Source organism: Folsomia candida, unplaced genomic scaffold (assembly GCF_002217175.1).
Source record: "Folsomia candida strain VU population unplaced genomic scaffold, ASM221717v1 Fcan01_Sc010, whole genome shotgun sequence".
NCBI lineage: Eukaryota > Metazoa > Arthropoda > Collembola > Entomobryomorpha > Isotomidae > Folsomia > Folsomia candida.
Window position 1 is genome coordinate 4,241,825 of NW_019091202.1, and position 14,205 is coordinate 4,256,029.

Sequence of the window (14,205 nt, forward strand, 5' to 3'; positions counted from 1 at the left end):
TTAATTAAATCTTACCATTCGTAGGTGTTTTTTTAAGTTTTTAAATAGGTCATACAGCTTTAAAGTTCACGATCAGGTTGCAAATAATCCGACACTAACAATTTTTTTTATGTTCAAGTAATAAATAGTAGAAAACAATTTTAAACTGCGAACAGATTATTGTCTAATGGTATGTGATCTTTTGTATAGATAATACAATTATATTTCAATGCAAATCCAGCTAATAAATTTATACAATTTAAATCTGTATATATTTTAGTATTGAGCTGCGTGCTCAGAAGCAACAAATGAGCTCAACTCACCTCAGCTCACCTCAACTCATTTAAAGTGAGGTGAGCTGAGCTGAGTTTTTGTAAACAAGCCAGCTCAACTCACATAACTCATTTAAAGTGAGGTGAGCTCAGCTTGCCTGAAAACTCACCTCACCTCAGCTTGTGGCAACACTAGTTCCGAGTTATGATGATTTTCATATCGGTAGTTATATTTAATGTTATGACCGGACGGAAAAATTTCATTACCACTCGGAATCACAATTGTAACCAAGGCGGTTAAGTCATATGTTGACACCGGCGGTGTTGATTTGACAAATTTTTGTTTTGAGTGTACAACTGGTAAACAACATGCTAATTGGTCGGAATTCTTTATGTTAATACTGTTTAAATGTTATTTTTTATATCATTATCCTTTTATCTTTTCAATTTAACTTTAATCGGAGAAGAGGTTGGACAGTTTTAATTTTACGTTATAATGTATTTCTTACTTAAGTTTTCAATAAGTTGTTGTGTTCCTGAATGTCAAACTGGTCAGAGTAAATCTGGTTTACCACATACATGTATGTACATATGCATGTACGTCGAGTTTTCATACTAGGCAAGAAAGTAAATAATTTGCACTATTAGTAATTAGTAAGTACATTAAAAACTTGTGGTTGGCCAACAAGGGTATGTATTTATGTATAGACATATTTATGCACTTCATCCCTGCCAACACTGACAATGAAACCTATTTGTTTCTCGTATGCAAAAAAATGTATAAATTGCTTACCTACATACATAGACGTCCATTTTTGACACAATTTCGCTTGAGCTCAGGATTGATGCTATGAATGGATTCGATATCATAATAAATATTTTTAATTAGAAGTAAAATCAACAAGGCGTAATGTAAATATACGGCTTGTACTTGGCGTATTTGTTTAACGTTAGTTCTAAATTCATTTACTCTGTGCTTCCACTTGCCTGCTTTCACAGGAACCAACAATGGATACACGTGAAAGGAAATACATATTTTCTTTATTAAATTAACTGACGTCACGAAGTGCGAGAAACATTTCCTCTGCATTATTCTTAGGTGAGGCTATGCATGGTTACGGAAAAATTGAACAACTACGAATTCCGTAAATGTCTGATAAGTGAACAGGTGTATCATCCTAGAACGTTTAGTTTATTTTTCAACCGATTTAGACAGTTTATAATCTAGATCTGCAGATTTTCTGGTGATATTTAAATACTTGTTGAAGAAAACTGTAGGGGGTATATTATTGACAGATAAGAGAACGAAGGTCTAATTCAAAATCAAATAAAAATTGTGCAAACCCATGATCTCGGTAATCTTTCATTTAAAGTTGAAATCATGAAGATTGGTTGAGTAATGAGCAAGTTTCCAGTTTGGCAAAAAATCGCGTTGTTAATGGTAAGAGTTAATGGTAAGAGTTAATGGTAAGAGTTAATAATTATGAATTATCATAATGGTAATACCAAAGCAATGACAATTTGTAACAAACTCAGAAGAAAACAAGTAACAAAATCAGAAATTCCTACAAATGTAGTTTGTTTTGCTAATTGATTTTGTTACATATTGACTATATCAATATTTCCAATTAAAAGCTTAACATAAACTAAACCCAAGGATAAGATTGGCTAAGCGAGATTTGGTTATGTTCGATTAAAAAGATGAAATATTACCATAATAATAATAATAATTGTATCTTATTAGATAGTAGTACCTAGTCGTATACACTCAAGTGTCAATAGCTGATTGCTAAAAAACTACGCCACAGAATTAAAATCTGATAAGTGCATTAGATTCGCCATGCGATTTACATTATGATTCACTATGGACTTTGTAATTTTTGAACATCTGGATAAATATACAGGAAATTGAAGAGAAGCAGGCGGCAATAGTTTTTCACAAAAAAAAATCCAAGAAAAATAGTGAATTTGACATGTGCTGAAAAAGTCAAAGGTATACTTTAATTTAGCCCAACGGACTATGAAAAGGTTCATGGGGACCGTATCGACAAAGTACAGTCGAAGAAGAATTTTTTGAAAACCAACAAGGATCACACCCATCGTTAAGCCTCTCAAGCCTGGAATCCGAAGAAATTCACGAAATTCTAACGGAAACCGGGCTCACTGCTGACAGTGTCGATGCAAATTATTCAATGAGTGCTCAAATTGAACCTTAGACTTAGGACTTTTAAATGTGGTACTTGCCAGAGCCTGATCGAACCCCAAAGGAAAGCTAGATTAAAGAAATGCAGCAGTCACTTCAAGCGGTACGCTCCAAATAAGTGAGCAGGATTATTTTTACAAATGAGGAGATTTTCACATCGAAAAAATCTCTTAACAAGCGAGTTATCCTAATCTACGCAAAATCGGTCAGAGACATCCCCCGATATAGACAAAAGGTCAGAAAGTCACATTATCCAGGTTTTTTGATGATTTTTGCAGATGGGAGATAATTGGGGTAATTTCTCTACATTTTGCTGAAAATTGGGGGCAGGTGGGGAATCAAATTTCTGAAAATATGTTTTTGAGTCCGTGGTACATCCCCTAAGTGAGATCCAATTCAATGGAATCGATGGGACCTCTCAGCAGGACTCAGCACGAATTTATAGTGCAAAAAATGACCCAAGCGTAGCTAAAAAAATAAATTCCGGTCTTTATCCCCAATCCGAAATGGTCATCATCCTTTCTGGATTTGAATCACCGGAATATGAAAAATGGTCAAAGTTAGGGACAAAGGTGTGTTCTAAGCCCCGTAGAAGTGCGGAGGCTTGGAAAAAATTTCTGACCCCGGAATTCCACAAAATGTCCCTGGAATCTGTGCGTAATTCCATCGAGGAGTGGCCGCCTCGTCTTTAGCGTGGCATTGACGCAGAAGGAGGAAATTTTTAAGACTAAAAATTGTTTTTGAATTGAAATTTATCTGGCTTTTCGGTAAAATTAGTCAAAAATTTCTAAGTTGAGAACTACAAAAGTAATAAAGCTATATGTCATTGACACTTGAGTGTATACGACTAGGTATGTGTTAAGTACATAAATGTGTGCACTCGATTTTGCTCAATGTTTTCGTAGTGTTGCTCGTGTACGGCGTTAATTATTTATAGTATGTTGGACATTTCTATACTGCGCATTAGCCATTCCTCTAATTCCTTACCTGTCCAGTCTTCTAAACTCCTTTCATGGCCCAGCAGTTTCACAAATCCAGAACTTACAATCTTTCAATTTAAATACAAAGCTAAATAATTTCGCCTTATCTTGCAGAAATCGAAATGTATTCAACGATATTCCTCCCCTTCATCGTCGAACATTACAAGCGTTGCCAGAAAATATTTAAATATTACCCATTCCAATTCCACCCTGCGCTGAATCGATTCATTGCCATTAATATTTCCCCTCGTGGGGGAAAGATGCTCAAATTATTCCTTTTAATTATGCTTTCGTACACATTTTGGATATCATGCCACCTATATTTTTCCTCAATGCCACTGGCTAGAAAGATTCAAGGCTTTGTATTCTGTGTAATGTACATTCTGGTAATTGGCTCCTCTTGGAACTGGAACGTTTCGGACAAGGCTCAGATACAAATGATCAATACTTGTTTGGATTTCGAGGCCAAAATATTCAAAGGTATGTAGTTCTTTTGCAATAAATCATTGTGTAGAATCTTTAGAATTCCCGTTTTACAATTTTCGTAAACTCACCTATTACAAAGAATGAACTAGGATAAATATTTGATTTCGTTCAAGGCGAAGAAAAACTTAAACCTTCTTTACAAGCTGAAGCAATGTTCGTGTTTTTCCACATACTGAAGCACAACTTCTACCTGATTCCGTTATCAGTTTTTGGCCTCATATTAAGTGATCCTTGCACGCCCCCGTTCCTTCTATCTATGTCGATGAGTTGCTCCGCAATACGGTGGAATGGATTCATCATACTGATCCCACTTTTGGAAACATATATCTGCTTTTATTTATTCTACATTGGATCGGCTGCTATCGTATACAATCTTTTCGCCGGAATTAGCTCACTCTTGAGCTATTTTCAGCTACTGGAGAGGTAAATCTTTGATCGTGAATCTAAAAACCAGTTACACATTGTTTAATGTCTAATAGGTCACCTAAATCATCTTAATTACATTTAGACTAACTTTTTAGCTCGCTAGAAATCTTAGTTATTTTTTTATTTCCACAGAAAAATATCGGGAGCTACTTCCTTAAATGATAGCGAATTCTGTGTCTCAACATACCGCAAGATTCAACTAATTGAGAAAATAATGAACGCGTTTTTAATGGAACAGGTCGTCCCTTCCATAATTTGTGGGATACCACTATTGCAAATAGTTGTGCAATACGTGGTCCTCACAATGCACGGGGAAATTGCGATGCCGGTTTTTCTCGTATTTCCCATGACCCTGCTTAACGCTGTATTAAATAATATACTCACCTTCACACTGGCATCGTGGGTTTTCAATTCCTCTGTCAAAGTTCTGAGGAAACTGGACATGACGATTTTGCAGTACACGCGAAAATCCGTGATACGTAAGCAGTGGAAATCATGTGGAAGGCTAAAGATTAAATTTGGGTCCAACTTTATTGACGGTGGGACGCCGTTGGTGATTCAGGATTTTTGCTTGAATCAAACCATGTCACTAATTCTGATAAAGGAGGGAAACCAAAATATAAGCAATCACTCATAATCAAATATCTGGCTAAAGTGCAAATGTACTTTTAGAAAACTGGTAGTAAATCAATACCGGGGCACATATTCGACTCTACCGCAACTTGTATTAATAGGAACTACCGTTCAGTAATGTGTGGTAATGAAAAATTTACCACTCAGAAACAATTTTCTACCAATCCGGTAGGAAATTATTTCCAAATCAATACCAGCACGGAGTGCAGCGGCGTAGCCAGGATTGGGCCTTGGGGGGGGGCCCAGCCAAAAAATTAGATTACCCTTTTTAGGCTTAAAATTTCACTCACTCATACCGTTTTAACGTAGGGAATTGATACATAGTTACCCATATCTTACAAGGGAACCTTAAGTACTGTCACCTCTCGATTTCCTTCCAAATGGCCTTAATCGACAGATAATTTGGTTAAACTAAAACTTTATCATAGAACATGCGGTGCAAAATCACGTTTTCGCGAAATATTTGGCGAGAACTGCACCAAAACCTGTCATTTTCCCAATGCTTTTAACATAGCCATCAGCCTTTCGAATGATGAAATGAACTTTAAGGAATATTGAAAAATTATATAGTTACCCGTCCGCGTGATTTCAGCCCGATTACGAATATGTAAAAAGTGATGCAAGCTTTTGCCAATTTTTTGCAAATTTCGCAAATTCGAATTTCTTCCTTTTTTAAATTCAACAAATTTTTCAGTTTAACTGATATACAAAACATTTCTCTTATTGCAAAAAAATGCAAAAATTTGCAAAAACTGAATTTAGCAAATTTTTCATGAAAGTAAGTTAAATAACCAATGCTAGTCTATTTTTACGTATTTTTCGAAATTATTTGCGGTATTTATTTTTGCAAGTTGCAAAAACTTACAGGGTGCAATTTTTTAATTGAATATGTAGAATTTTTTGCAATGTTTGCATGTTTTAATTTTCCAACAAATTAACTTTGGTTTTATTCGCTCATACCTACATATGTGACAATTTTAAGTTTCTATAAAATTTAAACATTGGAACCTTCAATTTTTGCAAACTTTTGCAAATTTTTTGCAATAAGAAAAATATGTTTTGTATCAGTTAAACTGATAAATTTGTTGAATTAAAAAAAAAACGAAGAAATTCGAATTTGCGAAATTTTGCAGATTTTCTCAATTTGCAAAAAATGTTCAAATCTTTGCATCATTTTTTGCATATTCGTGATCGGGCTGAAATTACGTGAGTACAAATATAATTTATTAAGATTCTACAAAGTTCATTTCATAATTCGAAAGGCTGATGGACATTTTAAAAGCATTGGGAAAATGGCAGGTTTTGGTGCAGTTCTCGCCAAATATTTCGCGAAAATGCGATTTTGCACCGCATGTTCTATGACAAAGTTTTAGTTTCACTAAATTATCTGTCGATTAAGGCTATTTGGAAGGAAATCGAGAGGTGACAGTACTTGCTAGCAAGGTTCCCTTGCTAGCTTTAAGTATTAAAAACCACTAGCTTTAAATAGAATGCGATATGCACTGCCTGACTAACCAACTCCTCAAACATGTATTTTATTTGGTGGAAATATGGTGTATCTAGATAATTCATCCCAGTGATTTTCTTATGACAAAAAACGGACCAAACATTAACAAGGGTCTGCAAAGTTTTATAGTACGAAGTAGCTTTAACGCAAAGCGTGGCACCTCAAATGGTAGTACCACTTTAAAAATAAACCTCCTATTTCTTGGATAGTCTGTTTTACATTCAAAGAAAAATTGTACGATAAGATCCGGGCAAAATGAAGGGTTTAATAACAAAATTTTAAAGATTACTCAAATATCAAACCAGTTTTTACTTTAAAAAAATTTGCCAAAAGTCATCAACAAAGAGTTTAGGGCAGGAACGAAATAATTAGTCCAAAGATTAAGTACTAACAATGAGGAGGTGTGAGGTGGTTACCCCCGATATCCACCGGACTAATTTCAAATTTTTCTTGCTCAAAAATAAGTGGACCCGAATTTTCTCGTTTTCCTGAATGGGCATGTTTACGCTCTTGGCGAAATTTTCAAAACAAATTTCAGCCAAAATTCGGATTTTTAAAAACGCTGTAACTTTTCGAATTTTACCCCGATTTCAAAAATTACACCCAATCTTTGTGCAGAATTACATCACTGAAAATATACAAAATGAGAAAAGACTGACTATTCTCAAATTTCATGAGATACTGACTTCAGACGCTGTCCACACCAATATTCACGATCGGGAGAGAGTCATGAGAGTGGAGATGTTGTTTTCCACTCTGAGCGACACTGCTAATGGTGATGCTCACCAGAAGTGGGCGTAGCACGGCCTCGTTTTTCGAATGTCAAGACGGTTAAGGCTACATTTTTTTATTTACATTTTTTTGAACTCAATGTAAAAAATAAGTCTTGATTGATGTGACTTTGAATTTCGTCACTTTAAGTTTTGTTAACGCCTCTTGTTTTCCGATGATTTTCGGAATTTTCCCATCCATAAGCTTACATATATTAATCTGTCTCAGAAAAGCAACATAACTTTTTGCACCCTGTCGTCTGCAACCTAATTTTTTTATGGTGGTTAAGAAATTTAAGATGGCATTAGAATTTGTGGAATTTGGGTTGCAGACGACAGGGTGCAAAAAGTTATAGCGTTTTGAAGTTGTCATTAGAAGATAGCAAAAATTGAAATTTTTCTAATTTTCTAATTTAGTTTGTGGTGCTTACAACAACTTTTAAGTTGTGGTAAACCTTCCCAAAATTACGTGACATCCAGTGGTTCAAATGGAAAGAGTTTTAATTTTTTTCGAAAAATTCAAATTCTCGGGCAATTTCTAATATAGGATTTTTATTTTTTCACTAGTAACTTTATTGAAGTATTATGCATTTATGGTAAAATTTGCCATAAAATCTAAGATATGGCCCGCAATGCATGATTGACATTGACGAGGACTGAGTCTTCAGCTAGTTAGTTTTAGTAATCTAAAGTTCTTGTCCAAATTATGCAAGGGAGAAATGCGTGCAGTTTCGACAAATAAACATGTTCTTTGCAGTGAATAATGTTGCCGGATTAAATTTACACCCTTTCCATGTCTAATACTAGAAAACTTGGTGACGAAGCTTACAATATTTTTTACTGAAAAAAGTGTGAAATATTTGAATGAAAAATTAAACGACGAATTAAACATACACGCCTCATATTCGAAACCGGTATCCAGATTTCTCTTCGCATCCTGAGTATAGTAAAATAGCATAGAAATCAAAAACGAAGTATCAAGCTTCATAAAAACCGTGAGCTTACAAAGCGGAGACCTGAAGTGGTTTTCTCCAATTTTGACTGGACAAATTTTAAACAGTTGGCGCGCAGACACAAGTGAATTTTCTAGAATGTTCATGGTTTCCCTTTGCCCGAATTTGTAACCAAAATCTAGATTTTTCAAAACGCTGTAACTTTTCCAATTTTAACCCGATTAAAAACATTAAAGAACAAAATACTTTAATAGAAACTTTTAAAATTTGAAACTTGCATGCTACCTTGGAAGTTTGAAAAATGCAAACATATAAAACTTTTTAAAATTACAAGTTTTTGAAAGGTAATTTTTCTTACTAATGTTCTTCAATATCTGAATATGAGTTCTTCTTAATATCAGTTTAAAATTGAAAAAGTTATAGAATTTTGAATGATTCTGATTTTGGTTAAAAATTCTACAACAAGGGCAAATACGTGCATCGAGTAAAATACAAAGCTGTAGATATTTTAATTTTTGTGCGCTAACAATTTAAAATTCGTCGGATTAAAATTGGAGAAAACCATTTGGTGCTTACATGTGTACATATTTACATACGTACAGATATTGTAGCGTGATTTTCTTAGTAGCTTTACGACGCTTGCAAAATATTTTAGCTGTCGTAACTTATTTTTCGACGCAAAAAATACTAAGGGTACGAAGATAATAATAAGGAATTCCTATAATGTGTAGCATAAAACTTTATACGTAACTCATTTTTTAATTTTTCATTTTTTTCAATTTTTTTCAGTTTTTTAAGTTTTTATTTTTAATTTTTCCGGGCTCTGGGGGGGGGGCTCAAGCCCCCCTAGCCCCCCCCTTGGCTACGCCGCTGACGGAGTGTGTATCGTTGTGACTCCACCAAATTTTTAACAGTGTGGGAAACAAGATATAACCCTAAAACGGATTTCTTAGCTGAAGCGAAGGAAATTTTGACTAAAATCACGCTTGTTTGACATTTATGGTGTGATCATTTAAATTGGAGACTTTTTTTACATGCAAAGCTTATATATGGCGGGCAGGCTCTTATTTAAATGGTCACACCATAGGATCTAGGTAACGTTAGTCTCCCTTAAAAAATGCAGATTGATAAAATATCAAATAATCGTCACAGTGATACCTTCACTCAAGAGTATCGTGGTAATTTCTTAATCAATTTTGATTATCTCAAAGTTTATTGGAAGCAAAAAATATTTAATAAATTATTTTCATTGTACTTTTTTATTTAAGTGCTTAATTTTTGGAGAAAATCTCTAGAATTGGCATATACCGACCAGATTTGGAATCCATAGTAGACCAGCATAATTAATTATTTCATAAAAATCGGTTAAGAAATGGTAAAGATAAGTGGTTTTGTCACTTTTGAAACTTGTACTAAATGCATTCTTACAGGTAGGTATAGGTGTTTTTTAACAATTCCCTAGATAACCATAACTTCACCTAAAAATGGAATAGAACTAGCTCTTTATAACTCCGATTTCTGTTTCAACTTTATAAAATGTAACGGTGAACACCAACGCATATGTGCACATGCACATGTATTATTGATTTTGAAGTACTCTCTATTCGCACACAGTTGAACTTTTTCAGAAATTGAGAATTCCGAGAAACTAGGCCACTTCCAGTCTCAAAGTCTCCCGTCATCATAATTTGAGGGAAATTGAGACTGCCAGTGCCGTAGTTTATCGGAATTCTCGATTTCTGTAAAAGGTCAACAGTATACGAATGGACAGTATGTATGAATATATGTGTATATACATATTTATGTATGTAACAAACCTTAAAGGTTCATATTGGTCTGGTTTTCTCCCGACTAAAAACAGTAATTATAATTTTAAGTAATAACATAAATTCATGGATGCCTGTATGTATGTAATACAATCAGATTAATTTTGATCCTAAGCAGTCCCTTGGATGGACTTAAAACTTAAGGCTGAAAGTAATGTGGACGTTTTGTAACAAAAATTATTACCTATGTAGATGTCCATTTTTTGCACATTTTAACTTGGGATTGCTGCTCTTAATGAAATCGATGTTATGATAAATAAATAATTAGACAAAAATCAACAAAGCACATTGTAAATATTCTGCTTGTACTTGGTGTATTTGTTTAAAGTTACATACATTACACATTTATCCCTCGCATCCGTTTACTTGCTTTATCTTATCTTCTATTAGTTCTATCACAGGAATAAACAATGGGTAAACACGTGGAATGAAATATTTTGTTTGCTAGATATACCTATGTCATGAACTTAAAATGACATTCATTTCCAATATATTTGTATTCCTCACTCTCAATAATTTTATGACACTATTGTTACCGTGCAATACTACCGCTTCGGTAATAATAAATCATTGAAGGGTGACATATAGAGGCAAAATCCTGCTCGATGCCCAACGTCAACGCTTTGGTAATACAAATATTACTACATGGCACTGGAGGCTAATTCTTACCCTTGGATGTCAACTTGTTACTATAGTGTTACCACGCGGTAGAATTGCTTAGTACCTCCAAATGGCAACAATCATATAAGAAAATTCTGGGATTTCTTAGTGTGGCTTGTTCACGAAATACAGGCGCGGCGGAAGATGATTTTGGCCGGGGGGACAACCTCTAAAGTTTTCCAAGCCGCTCGCGCCTTCGGCGCTCGCGATCCTATGCCATTGAAAAGTATAAGTACTATTTGGCACGTAAACAAAGTGTGCAAAAAGGCTGCCTTTTTGCTATTTTTCATTCCTTCTCGCTATTTTCATTCCTCTATTCTATTTTTCATACCTTTTTGATGCCTTTTTAGTGTCGTTTTGGTAGATGGCATAAGTTAAAGTCTTTAACTTATTAGTAACATGCTGTTATATACTGTATTACTGTTACATGCTGTATTTATGGCGTTTATGGCGTATTAAAAAAATATAGAATGCATTTATTGATTCTATTTAGGTAATTCTATTTAGGGGCCCTTGCCAGTGCTCCGCATGAATCCGATTTTTCTCGGATTTGGATTCGTTCGAATCTGGATTCGCACTGATCCTAATGTCGAGGAGCAGGATTCGGATTCGGATTCGAGTGAATCGAATCCCGTGAAACCAGGATTCGGATCCGATTCGTAGTGATTCGAATCTGATTCACAACTTGCACAACTTCAACAAATCAATTAATCGGTTAAAATAAACGTGTTTGAATTGTTTTCGATACGTTGTTCAACACATAATTTATTCATTTATTATAAATTGAAAATTTGTCGAAGACCACGCAGTATTTCCGAAAATTTTACATCTCACATTTGGTGTCACACTTGATTTTCATCTCGACTCACGATATAACCAGGGTTTTGACCAGGGTGTAAATCTAGATGGAACTTTGGGCATTCTGAGTTTGCCGGATAAGTTTTAAGATTTAACAAGGGATACATATAATAAGGTATCACACACATATTTTTGGTGCTAAGCTTTATTCGAAGTAGCAAAAATAGACTGTGATATCAGCATTTTATTTAACCAATTTTCTCGGTAATTGGCGCTAAAAAATACTGCTCAAAACTTTACAAACTATATTGACGTCAAAGTTATTACGCAATTTTAACCTGGAATTATTCAAGTTGTTTTGAGAGTTACTGTTATGTTTGAGAGTCACTTCATCTTCAAATAATTAGCTCGCTAATTAAAGTAGGTGGAAATAGGTTTTTGCTTTACAAAATTTCCCAACTTTAAAGTACAAATAATATCGCATACTACCAAAAAAAATTGATGAGATATGGAAAACACGGGAAATGGGAGAAACTCTGTTTTGGGCAATCCGAAACAACTTCTTTAAAACTCCATTTCAATTTTTTACATTATAATTGTACAATCTTCCATATTTTTGTAATAATAAGTTTTCGTAATCTCTATTCTATGTAGACCTGAAGATGCAAAATAAAATGCGAAACCGGTCGTCTGTGAGATTAAATTGGAAATCGATGTGTTAATTTGGCCCAACTTAATTTACATTTTGACAGCCCATTCACAAGATTTTCGAAATTTTAAAAATGGTAACAAATATTTTCCCGATTTTTCCACCAGCCGGGAGCAAAAAAATTTTTGGACGGGTAAAACAAAACCCTGAATATAACACTATGCGCGTATTGTGCATTAATGAAGGATTCGAATCATGTGCTGGTCCGATTCTGATTCGACCAAATCCGAATCTTGAAATGCCGGATTCGTGGTCCGTTTCGAATGTATCAAATCCGCCAAATTTAGGATGCGGATTCGGATTAATGCGGAAACAAATTTCATCCAAATCTGGATTTTTTAAAACGCTGTAACTTATCGAATTTCAACCCGTTTCAAAAGTTGAGTACGATTTTTCTCACAATTTACTCCCCTGAAATTTTAAAAATTCATTTTCAAAAAACTTATAATTTACAAATAAATCAATCGTTTTTACATTTGTGTAAACTCGTAATAAATACGAAATTTCAAAATTTTTATAACTTCAAGGAAGTCTGATAAAAATTGTGCTTAATTTTTGAAATCGGGAAACTCGAAAAGTTACTGTATTTTGAAAATTTCTCCACGGACGAAAACATCCGCATTCTGGAAAACGCACTGATTTCTGATACATGCATTATATACCTATGCAAGTATTTTGAACTTCAAAGCTAGAGATTTTCATGGTAAAGTTATTTTTCGCGTTAAATTTGGCCCTTTTTGACTTTGTTTTTGAACTGTGTCGTGTACTTGGTGACCCAACTCACATGCAGCTGACATATTTTAACAACTTTTCTATTTTGAGTTTGGGTCTGAGTGCTTCCTGGTTTGTCAGAGCGTCGATTTTTCGAAAAACGCTACACGTTACCTTTCTGGGGAGAATCTCCCCAGAAAGGTAACATCTCCCCGGGAGATGTTACCTTAGAGGAAATTAGCAGGATTACAGTCCTGCTAATTTAGATTTTCATACAATTCCAACCGATACCCAAGACTCTGTAGAATTAGGAACACTATTAGACTTCGGATGGGAATTTCTTCGGCAAGGCTTGACCAATTTCTTAAACCAAACGTTTTATGCACGCTAGACAAGTACGTTTCGAAAATAAAATTACATAAATACCTAAAATCCTTCTCGCGCCTAATTTGCTCAGTTTTGGTTTGATCAAAATAGCAAAATTGACCCTCTATGGACTCTTTCTCAAATTGAGAAAGAAGCCATTAAGCAACAGGAGAGTAGGCGTCGCTATTCTTCCGAAGTTCTTCTACAAATATTAGCAAAACCAAATTAGCTCTTTAGAATTGATCTCTCTTATGTATTCCTTATTGTCAGCTCAAAGATCGTAACTAAATCCGTCAACAAAATTAGGGGAATAAATAGCAAAGTTTCATTCTCAAAATAATATTGCCGAAAAAGATTTTGAAGATATTTATGTGCACTATAAACCAACTTTGCTTGAGCTTCATACTAGTTTCCATTTCTTTGAAATAGAAAATAATTTGTGAAGAAGTTTTTTCATTATTTAGCTAAACGAATAAAAAAATATTTTTTGCTTTTTTGTCCGATTAATTGCTTATGTATAATGTAGATTAAATGATCTTATTCTCAATTTTTTTCGGGGGACATTACCGGTACTTGTCCCCCCGGCACATTTTCTGGGGGGACAATGTCCCCCTGTCCCCCTGCTTCCGCCGCCACTGACGAAATAAATTATTTATGGTATGTTAGGCATTTCTATAATGTACATAAATTCTTCCTATAATTCTTGTCAAGTGCTATAAACACTTTTCACGGCCCAGTAGTCTCACAAGTTCAGACCTAAGAACTTTTCAATTTTAACATGTAACTAAATACTTCACCTTATTTGATACAAATCGAAATGTATTCAACGATATTTCTCCCTTTAATCATTGAACACTTACACCGATGCCGGAGACTATTTAAATACTACCCATTCCAATTCCACCCTGAACTAAACCGATTTGTTT